Here is a 10,774-nt window from a genome sequence, read left to right as displayed (position 1 = left end):
ATGGGATGGGTTGACATGCCCCCTTAAGACCAACATACAAAAAAAAGGTGGACCTCCTAGGCCCTACGGTTCTCGAGATATTCACAAAAAACTGTCTCCGGCCACCTACAGGCCAGTTGAAATAGAAAAAATAAAATAAAAATAAAATAAAAAAACTAAACCTATATGACCGCCGCTTCGCTGCGCGGCGGTCATAATAACATGGAAGGCCTTCATTTGTTTCCGCAGTGCGTAGTGCGTATAGCTATTGTGCGGCGGAAATCCTGCAGTGAAAACAGGGCTAATTTATTGACACGTTGCATGGAACAATGAAGCAGAAATCAGAGGCGCAATTTTTAGTATTTTATTTCACATTCATAGAAACATGAGGTTGACTTTAACCCTTTGAGACCCAGTCTATTTTCAGTGTAATTTTACTACCTTTACTTTAAAACTCTTATCCTGGTCATTGTAAGGGCCATCTATATCATGTTTTTTTTCCAGGACAGTCTAGGCTACCCATATCTTGGAAAGTATGATGTGATGATACTTGCACATTTCTTATGTCAGCCTTTTTTTTTATCAAAGACAAATAATTTGCGTGTCACGTGTCTTGTCACTGATCCATTGGATGAAGAATGTGCCTTATACTCCTCTGCACATGAAGAAACATGAAGACATGAAGACATGAAGAAACATGTGCTTGCATGTCATGTAGCCCAAGGCACCGTTGATCTGTGCTTGCTATTTGATTTGCTATTTTGACTTTTGATTCTTTAATATAGAAATTGTTACAATTTCAAAACCGAAATACTCTGGAACAGCTAATTGAACAATTTGTGTCTGCTAAGGTCTGCCCTTTATTTTGATATATGATTGAGTGAAGAGTTTGTGAGATATTCCACTAAGAGGAATGGGTGTGGAGATGGATGCAGCTGTACAGTATGCAGAATGTGGACACGTGCGGATTGAATGACAGTTTCTCATTTATGATTTAGTCTCATAGAAAGGTAGCCTAGAAATCTAGATGCACCCTAGCGGCAGCAAATTACATTTGCTTTCAGGGCTAGTCTAGCAACTCTCTGTTGGCTTGTGAGCTCGAAAAATTAAACTTCTATCAGGCCAATCAAATCGTGTATAGAGTCGTTAGGTAGGCTTAACATAATGATTGATGGCAGAGTTGCAACAGTTTGGCTTGAATTCTCTGCTACTTGAAAACAAAGAAGATGGATGTTGGCCAACAGTGTGACACGAGTTAAGCTTGTTTTAAAATGGCAAAAGTTTGAACTAGCCAACTAGCTCCGCTGGTGGGAAAACGCATGGGACTCAGCGCTGTCCTATTGCGTGCAGAGAGAATGTGAAAGACAACCGATTATCTCGCCCCTCGGACTGAGCACTGCGAACGGTGAGTGCCCAGACCCTACATTTTAATGTGGGTCTGGCTCGTCAGGCTAATGGAAAGGGTGTCACTTTAAACAAATTCATGTACTGAGAACCCCCTCCTCTCTGCGTTGATCTACCTGTGCTTGCTTGCTGTGTCGCAACCCAGACGGCACACATAAATCTTACCGATGTCGGGCCGGTGAATGCCGTTACAGTCTAGAAGACATCGCATAGGAAGCGTTTGCTCATTGGCAAGACATCGCCGGGATGTCGGCAAATCATCGAAAACGACAATGAGCCAATGTTTCAACGACTCATCGTTTGCTCATTGGCAAGACATCGCCGGGATGTCGGCAAATCATCGAAAACGACAATGAGCCAATGTTTCAACGACTCATCAAAGCTATGCCCACCCCCTGCTTATACGACCTTTATTTATTTAGGTCGGAACTTGAGATTGCACACTTTACACTAGGCTATAAATGATTAGATCTATAAAGAAGATCCAAAAAGATCCAAAAGATGCCAAAAATATTTTCAATTCATTTTATTTAATGTTTCAAAAAGTCTGAATGATGAAAAAATGCTGTTAGAAATGTTCCCCCAAAAATCAGGTTCTTCTGCAAGAGACAAAAACAACAATTAATTCACCACAACACTTTCATCTTTAAAGTCTACCCTTACCGATTGCTGTTAATGAATTTTCATAGATGCAGAGAGCCACTACCGAGCTCGGAGAAATAGATTTCAAACCCATTAGCATTACCTCAGCTGATATTTCAATCAAGCAGAGGCGAGCTAATGCCGTTACTTGGCTAGTGCGCTAACGCCGGCCAAAACACGAACTCTGGAAGTGACTAGAGAAAGTTGGGACTGAAACGTAGCCTACATTTGCTTTGGGAACTTCGGCTGATGCATATATCTGTGCATTTCCTCTGTGCAAAGGCGTTATGATGACACGACCAGCAGGTTAGCTCAGCCAAGACAGTAACGTTAACTAATAGCCTAGCTCCCACTCCTCTCCATACCAAAACGACAGCCTTTCCTGGGTTAAGTCTCACGGTCAAATAATAACTTGCTATTCTTACACCCAAGTATATTACTGTTCTTGTACCGGTAGCCGCTAGCTAGGTTTAACATATTTTCCAGTGTTAGCTCAACTAGCTAACTGAATTAGTTCACAACGAAGTTGTAATTACCTCACAACAGTTCTTTAAGTAATACACCAAGTTATGGCTTAGCCTAGCAGGCAAATAAACAGTCATACAATTGACAATGCCTATTTTCTGACAATTTACATGAGTGAATTTACCAACCTGAAAATCGCTGCTCCAGGCTGATCTGACGTGCCTGGCTGCCTGCTACACACGCAAAAAAAGAACAGATAGAGCGGGATCTGCGTTGGGTAGTAGGAACGATCAAAAGCCAACTTACATGGAAGCTGGGATAAAAAAAATCAGATAGCGGGATCTGCTTTGGGTAGTAGGAACGATCAAAAGCCAACATACATGGAAGTGACTTCAGGCCGATACCCCTGCGACATTATTATATGGGAGGATTCCATGCTGATCTGAAACCGACATCGGGCAGATGTATGTGTGCTGTCTGGGAAGGTATTAAATTAGCAAAATGTTTGTCCAGTTCATTAATATTAGAATTAGTGCTGTCAGTTAAACGCGTTATTAACGGCATTAACGTAAACCTATTTTAATGGCGTCAATTGTTTTATCGCGAGATTAACGTTCTTTTTGGTGTAACAAACTTTGTAGTTTTTTCACAAGCTGTTGCAACATCTAGTAACGTTAGAACAGCTACAACACCACACTGGATCTAGCTAGACCGTGCTGCATGTACACGCCCCCTTTCAGGGGAACGGGAGCTGTTTGGATAATGGAAACCTATGCTGCATAGAAGTGGGGAGCGAAAAGGGGTTATACTTACTAAATCTTGAAACAAACGTGAATAAAAAGCACAAAATAAGGTTGGTGTAAGAGTTATCTGTGTGTTTATGGGATTAATGTGACCATTACGTTCCTATTTTTTGCTCTTTCCAGTTTAGCCTACTAACAGGAGTGTCACGAATGTAGGCACAGTCAAACTGCTGACTATTAGGGGTTTGCACCGACGTCACGTTCTGGCCGGTAACTATGGTAACCCAGCACGCGCGGCCATATTGGCGATACTCAGTGAATGAAGTACAATGCAGTATTATGCACTTTGGATATCTTACGTGATTGTAGCCGTGTCTAAACAACAGAAAAGCTCATCAAAATGCGTCTAAGATGCAAAGGCATATACTGTAGGGCAGGACTTGGACCACAAGAAAAGGCGCGATATTTCGAGAAATTACGGATTATTGGCAGCGCAGATCCAGATGAGTTGGGTGAGGGAGACGAAGTACCAAGTTCAACCACAAGCCCCCCTTCCTCTGATAACTTCTGGCATTATTGTCCCTTCTCCCTGGTTTTTTTAATAACTTTGGAAGTCGATACCTACACCAGGTGTTTTTCTCAGTCTGACCTATTGGTACAACCTAAAACACGGCAATAATTAACCATTCTCCTTGACGATGTTAGGGATTTACTTCAGTGCCTAATGCTTCCTAATGAGGCGAGTATCTCCAATATGGCGATGTCCAGATCTGATGACAAGCCGTGCAAACCCCTAATAACTAAGTTCGGCAAGCTTAACTTTACATTTCATAACATCAACTAAACATAAGTCACACATTCATTCTATCACTTGTAATATGAACGTATCTTTTTCCTACAACTAGGTGAGATAATTGGCTATGCCTGTTATACTGAAGTTCCACAGTTAGCTAGCTAGCAAGCTAACCGTTTTACATGGGATATGGTATGGTAAGTGTAGCTAGTAGGCTACGTGCTGAATGGGTTGTAATGTTGCCTACATCGTTTCGACATGAGTAAGGTATACGCATAATTCTTTATAACTGCCGTGTTAAATTATTGAATTAGATGTAACGTCAAGGTGTGATTAGGCTATCTGTCTTTCCCATTAGAATCAATGATATATATATGTATGTTAACTTGTTTTCCGCTAAAATGGGGCGTGATGCAGATTAAATGTAACCTATATGATGATGCGCCTTTAGTAGGCTACGTAAAGGTATGCTGCACACACTTGTTTGTGCTTACGAGCCGGCCAAAGAGTAGATTCGTACAATAAACACCAACGCAGTTCTGAACTCCCAGTCTGCTGAATGGTGTTTCAAATTGCTGTGGACACCGATGCCGACATGAGTGCGATGCACTCTGCTTTCGACATTCATGAACTGTACATTAGATTCCATTTTTTTTCAATACAACTGCACACCAGCATCGCACTTTGCCGCCGTGTAATCACGATTCAGTTATATTTGGTCGACGCTGCCTAAAATCCATTGTTCATCCAGTGTTTGCGTTTAAAAACTTCGGTGCAAGTGACAGTGCACCATAGACTGTAGGCCTATAAAATGGCAGTGCACTCATGTCGAAAAGTTCCTTATTTTCAACTGAACTCAAAGATAATGAATATAGTATTTTATGTTTGTTATGCCCTTTATTAGCTATATTTCTGAAGAATATATTGTGTTGCCTCAGGTCTGCTGCACATCTTTAGAAATTTGATTTGAAATAATCAAATAGACCTACGTCTTAAAGTTAAGTTAATGAAGTAACTTGCTTTGCTTTCATTTGAATCCTAATCAAGATACACAATAATTGCTTTATATTTTTAACATGGACTCCTGGAAAGTTCAGAAATGCAAAATAATAGAATTTTAATCATGCGATAAAATATGTGATTAATCGTGATTAACTATAGGAATTCATCGATTAATCGTGATTACATTTTTTAATCGTTTGACAGCACTAATTAGAATTAGTTTGTGCATGTTGGTATTGCAATGATTGTGCATACCGTGTCAAACAAATCAGAACCCAGAGAATGGACAACAAATAACAAGAGTTTTTGGGAAGAAAAACAGCATCCACATGCCACACAAGATGAAATCTACAACTCATCAGGTGTGAACAATCAAGTGATTATGCCCCATCCAGAAGCAGTTGCAGTGCTACAACAACAACAACAACAAAAACAACAACAAGCCTAGCAGGGGTGCAGAGGGGTTGTACCCGGTCCAGAGCTCCCCGATGTTCAGCAGGGGCCTCACATGTTTCAGCCGGAGGAAAACCCGCTCCGAACCACGTGTCATGGGGGCCTCCCTGACTCGCTACGCTCGGCGTATGCAGGTGCTCTTGCACCGTCCTGGATCTCCACAGCAGGACAGGAGATGAAAGAGAGGGAGAGAGAGAGAGAAAGAGAGAGGGGAGCTCTTCTGAATATTAACGTGTCATCCAGTAGTGGCAAATTATAAGGATACTGTGGCTGCAGCCTTAGAGGCAAAGGTAGAAAATCAAACAAAAAAATAAAAGGTCGAAAGTAACAATCAAAAAAGGGGGCTTCACAGAGAACAGAGCCTGAACTGTAACAAGACAAGACACAATGCAAGGTCGATTTTGGATAATAAAAGAGAGAGCCAACATGCATTCAAAGTATTGGTTGTTGACCACCTCAGTGGGTATACATATGAATACGAACTGTCTATAGTCTAGAGTAACAGGGGAAGAATAAAGACAATGCGAATGAACAGACCAAGGCTGCTGTACAGTATGTGTACTGATGGTAATTTTGATACCACAGATGAATAGAGACTCAGTCAGACCAATAGTATGAAAAATAAGGAACAGAGTTTTATTTACAATGATGCGCATCAAGGGAGAGACAGCATGACTCCACCTAAAGATCCATCAGCTGTTCTAACTAGACAATGAAATAGTTTAAAGGTTTTAGGGTTTAAGTATCCTTCCAGGCTGATGGGAGATGGCGTTGGTCATTCCATCTCACATGGACTACACTGAATCAGACTCTGATTAGTGGCAACCTGGAAATCCGGAGCAGATAGCTACTGATGCAGCCATGCAGAACAGTGAAACACTGCAAAGTCATAATATTCCCGCTTATGTCTAAATACAGTCACACACAGATATACACAGGGACAGTACAGATATCATACATAAGTCACTAAGTAGAATCTTTTAGTGTCAAAGTGACCCACTAGTGAGAAATGCAGAACATTAAACCACATATTAGAATATTGGACACAATGCAGAACATTAAACCACATATTGGAATATTGGATATAATATTCTATTTCACTTTCTCTCAGCACATGCAGTATAACTATAGGTTATTTACCTATATATATATATATATATATATATATATAGATATAGATAGATTATTTACTCTGTGTTTATTTACCCCTTTTATCATTGCACTACTGCAACTGTGGCATAAGAATTTCGCTGTATTGCAAACTATACGCGACAATAAAACTTGAAACTTGGACACACAATGTTTCCATGGCCTTCAGCACATCCAGCATAGGCCCTACTATACAAAGAGGCAGAGACAGAGAGGTAAACAAAATGTCAGTCATACTCAAGAGAAGATGTCACATCCACATCTCACTGTCTAAACAATGCACTGACTGATTATTAAATCACTAACAAATCTATGTTTTGACATGTGACAGGCTTTCCACAGTAAGGGATGTATCCATGTCCATTAATAACATTTTCATTTACAGCAATTACACTGACACATTGTTGTCTGATTAAATAAAAGGTACTTTATTTTTAGTTAATACTTAATTTAAAATGTACTTACAGGGGTGAGCTTTACATGGGAATAAATCTCTTTTTTTCATTCGTCTATGATTCAAACACAATCTCCCTCTAATTCATCGGCGATTGGGCACTGCGGATAATACACAGGTACAATCTATACACATTTTTAATACACGTTTGCATAAAATACTGTCCTGCAGTTTCTACACAATGTCACTAATGCACAGGAAATGACTGTAGAGTATGGCCCTGATGTGGTTGAATTGGTTAAAGCCTCATCCACCAGAACCATAAACCATGATGTAGTCTCCCCACACATGGAATCCTGCATCTTTTCCACTGGTGAATATTTCTCAGCAAACGTGGCCGCTGAACACCATAATGAGCCCTAATCTTTCCTCTTAGTAATATCACGTTTAATTGTATTTTTCAACCAAATCTCCATGACAACAGTGCACCAGAATCCTCCTTGGCCATGACAATGGCAGGATATTGTCATGATGATTCCTCATGGAATGGATGGCAAGTCTCAAGGACAAACAGAGCATGCAGTGAAAAACACACCACAATTAACATCCGCGAGACTTCAAAACTTTTTTCCCCTTTTTTTCTGAAAAGGACACACTGACCAAATGCGGTAAACAAACAACGAGGTAATTACTAAATGACAGAACAGAACACAACAGAGCTGCCAAAAAACAATGGAAAAAAACAGCTGACAAATCAGCATATGAGCTAAATAGCTGATCTGCACAGCGGTCAGGAGCTGGGCAAGGACATTTGATTGGATGCTGTGACAGATCAGAGAGTGCATCACGACTGTTTGTCACAGAGGGGTGGAGTTCTGATCGGCTGGACTCAACTGACCCAGCTCCTCCACTCTACACACACATACACACAAACACACACTGATAGATGTGTAGAGTTGCTTTGAACCTCACAGCACTTGCGAGTGTACACACCCTACCGGGCCCTGGGGAGGGAATCAATGCAGCATGGGCAGCAGCTCAGTGTATGTGTGTGTGTGTGTGAGTGTGTGTGAGAGAGAGAGTCACTATTGACAAGACTCTTACGTCCATGCACAAAGATTAGATGAGGTTGGTTCAGTGAGTGAATGTGTGTGTGTGAGTGTGTGTATGGGTGGGTGGAAACATGGCAGGCTTTCTTTGAAGTTTGACCAGCCCTGAGACGTTTAACGTAAGGAGATATCAACACCATGTAATAGTCAGCAAATACCTGGCGTTTGAAGGTCTATCAATATAAAGTTGATTGCTAGTCTGCCAGATGTTAAACACAAGATATATAACAAATCCTCGAGGGATGACCTCCACCCTCAGGCACCAATACAGACATGGCTGCTCTTCCTGTGGGTGTCAGCTGACTCATTATTGTTATTTTAATATTATTATTGTAAATTAGCATGCAGCCATGTAGTCATCATATTACTCATTTCCTGTCATCGCGTGCCGTCTCTGAATCAGCATACCGTATGTGTTCAGTAAGACAGCAGGAGAGAAGCAAGAGGCATCTTATCCCGTGCTAATGAGTCTTGGCATCCTGCAGAGCTAACAGTCCAGTGAGCGCAGATCGCTAAGCTAACGTATAGCCTTGTCAGTTTGATGTAGACGCAAACGGACAGTGACGACTGAAGAGGGGGTGTGGATGATCTCGCAGCCAATGTGGGTGTTGGTGCCTTCGTGTTTCCTACAGCTGAGACAGTGAGAGTACTGTATGAGTGTTAAAGGTAGACGTAGACAAGCGCTGTGAGAAAGATGGAATCAGCACTCAGGGAATCAGATGGAATGATGGGATATTTTTTGTTTCAAATAAGGCCAACAAAGGCAATAAAAAAAAAATAGGCATAAAATTAAGCATATAAATTAGTATAAGTGAAGAAAGTTATTAAGGTAGATAAAAGCACAGATCAAAGAGGCAATATATAAAACAAATAAATATAAAACATGAAAGCAGATTCAACAGGACAGACACAACGATACACTAAAATGAAACTAAAGGTAGCCTTTTTAGGACTGTACAAAGTTGGCCAAATGAATATAAGCTGCTGTTAGGTGTGAAAGTACTATGTAGGCTACTTTTTAGCTGATCAAAGCTCAAGCCAAAATTGGGAAACAGACAAATATTAATACCTTAACCCCTTCAATGTTTCATGGGGAGGGGGGGGGTACCATAACATTTATTCCTGCAGGCGCCCTTGCACTCAAGCAAACATTCACACTCAGGGCCAGATGTACGTACATTTGCGAACGTAGCGTTATCAGCGTCATGGACAAACCGCAGATTGTGAAAGCTGTCAGACCCAAGTTTCCGTCGTATTTATCAATCGTTCAATCCTTAGTGTAAACTGCGCCTTTCTCCGCCCATAAACGCAATTTACGAACGTCCACAACTGAATGCCAGCGCCTACATACAAGCGCAGTTGAATGAAGTTAACTGATGAAAACTTTAAAAAGAATAAAATGTTTAGCGATCATGAAATAATACCATACATGATGAGATGTAACAAGCAGGGAGATAATGAAGATCAGTAGTTCTACTCAAACTACTTGTGCTATGGAAGATTGGTCAAATCTAGCAAGTAGGAAAGTTTAAGTGAATGACGTGAAAGTGATCATTGCTTTTGATAGTACAAAGACTTACAAAACTGGTCCTCTAAATAGTGATTCTGTTGTCTTTGAAAGGTTCTCTTATTGACGCATTGAACTGCAATTTGGATTAACACCTGCTTTTACAAGGCGGAAGTATTTAGGCGCAGAATAGACGTGCGCTTTCAGGAGCAGTCTTTGTACATACCGCGGAATACATAATTAGGCGCTCTTTACTCTTCCCCTCCCATCCCCTGGATCCTCCCATGAATGCATATGTATGACATGAACAACGCAATCTGCCACTTTCAGCTTCCGCGTCAGGCAGTTTGCGCTTTTACATCATTGTAGCCTGTTTGTACCTCGCAATGATTTACACGCACGTTGCGAAACAAATACAAGTGGGCGCAAAAGCGTTAGTACATCTGGCCCTTAGTCTTTTAGGTGTGACGGTAGCTACTTGTCCCGACACAATGGCGGTATGTGTGGAGGAATTGGGATGCGGAGGTGGCAAATGAGGTGGCAGCGGGGTAATGTCACCCCCACCACGCTATGTCCACTGAAAGGTCATCCCTATGAGTCATTGTTCTAACTGAGAGGCTACAGTACACAGCCAAAGCCATTTGTTGTTTTCTTTTTTTATAACAGGCTTGAACCGCTGCCCACACGAACCACAAACCCTGCATCAGTGGTCAACCTCTGTTTTTGTCAGACACAGTCTTTTTTTTTAGAAGTTTAGAGTTGTACCAAAGTGCTTTCCTGTCAAGATGAAATCCATTGACAACAAATGAAACAAATAAACTCTGAAATAAGAAATCGAAGATGTGAACTGATCTGAAAACATAAAACACAGGGGAATGTTTCTACATGGCCATAGCTTGTATGTTTGCTTATATCCACTCTGATGTGTTTAATTCTTCAGGTTGACCTCTACTAACTGCATGAAGTCAGTCAGGGAGACAGACCTGAAGGCAAATGAAGGCATATAGCCTTCAGACATGAAGCATCTCTTGTGTGCCCAAATGCCTAGCAACCGTTTGGGCACAAGCAGGCAATGAAGAGATAGGGCTCGGTCTGTGTGTGTGTGTGTGTGTGTGCGTGTGTGCGTGTGTGTGT

The 10,774-nt window shown here is 41.2% G+C and overlaps 1 long non-coding RNA gene across 1 annotated transcript; it reads left to right on the top strand.

The window, feature by feature from the left end:
- The first annotated feature begins 2,884 nt into the window (after positions 1-2,884).
- On the top strand, positions 2,885-6,604 carry LOC121724865. The gene is made up of 3 exons (XR_006035314.1): positions 2,885-2,975; positions 5,490-5,494; positions 6,593-6,604. It is a non-coding gene; the product is annotated as an uncharacterized LOC121724865 (long non-coding RNA).
- The last annotated feature ends 4,170 nt before the right edge of the window (positions 6,605-10,774 follow it).

Source organism: Alosa sapidissima, chromosome 12 (genome assembly GCF_018492685.1).
Source record: "Alosa sapidissima isolate fAloSap1 chromosome 12, fAloSap1.pri, whole genome shotgun sequence".
Lineage (NCBI taxonomy): Eukaryota > Metazoa > Chordata > Actinopteri > Clupeiformes > Clupeidae > Alosa > Alosa sapidissima.
Note: the sequence above shows the minus strand (reverse complement) of the source record. Positions and strands in the feature narration are given on the sequence as shown.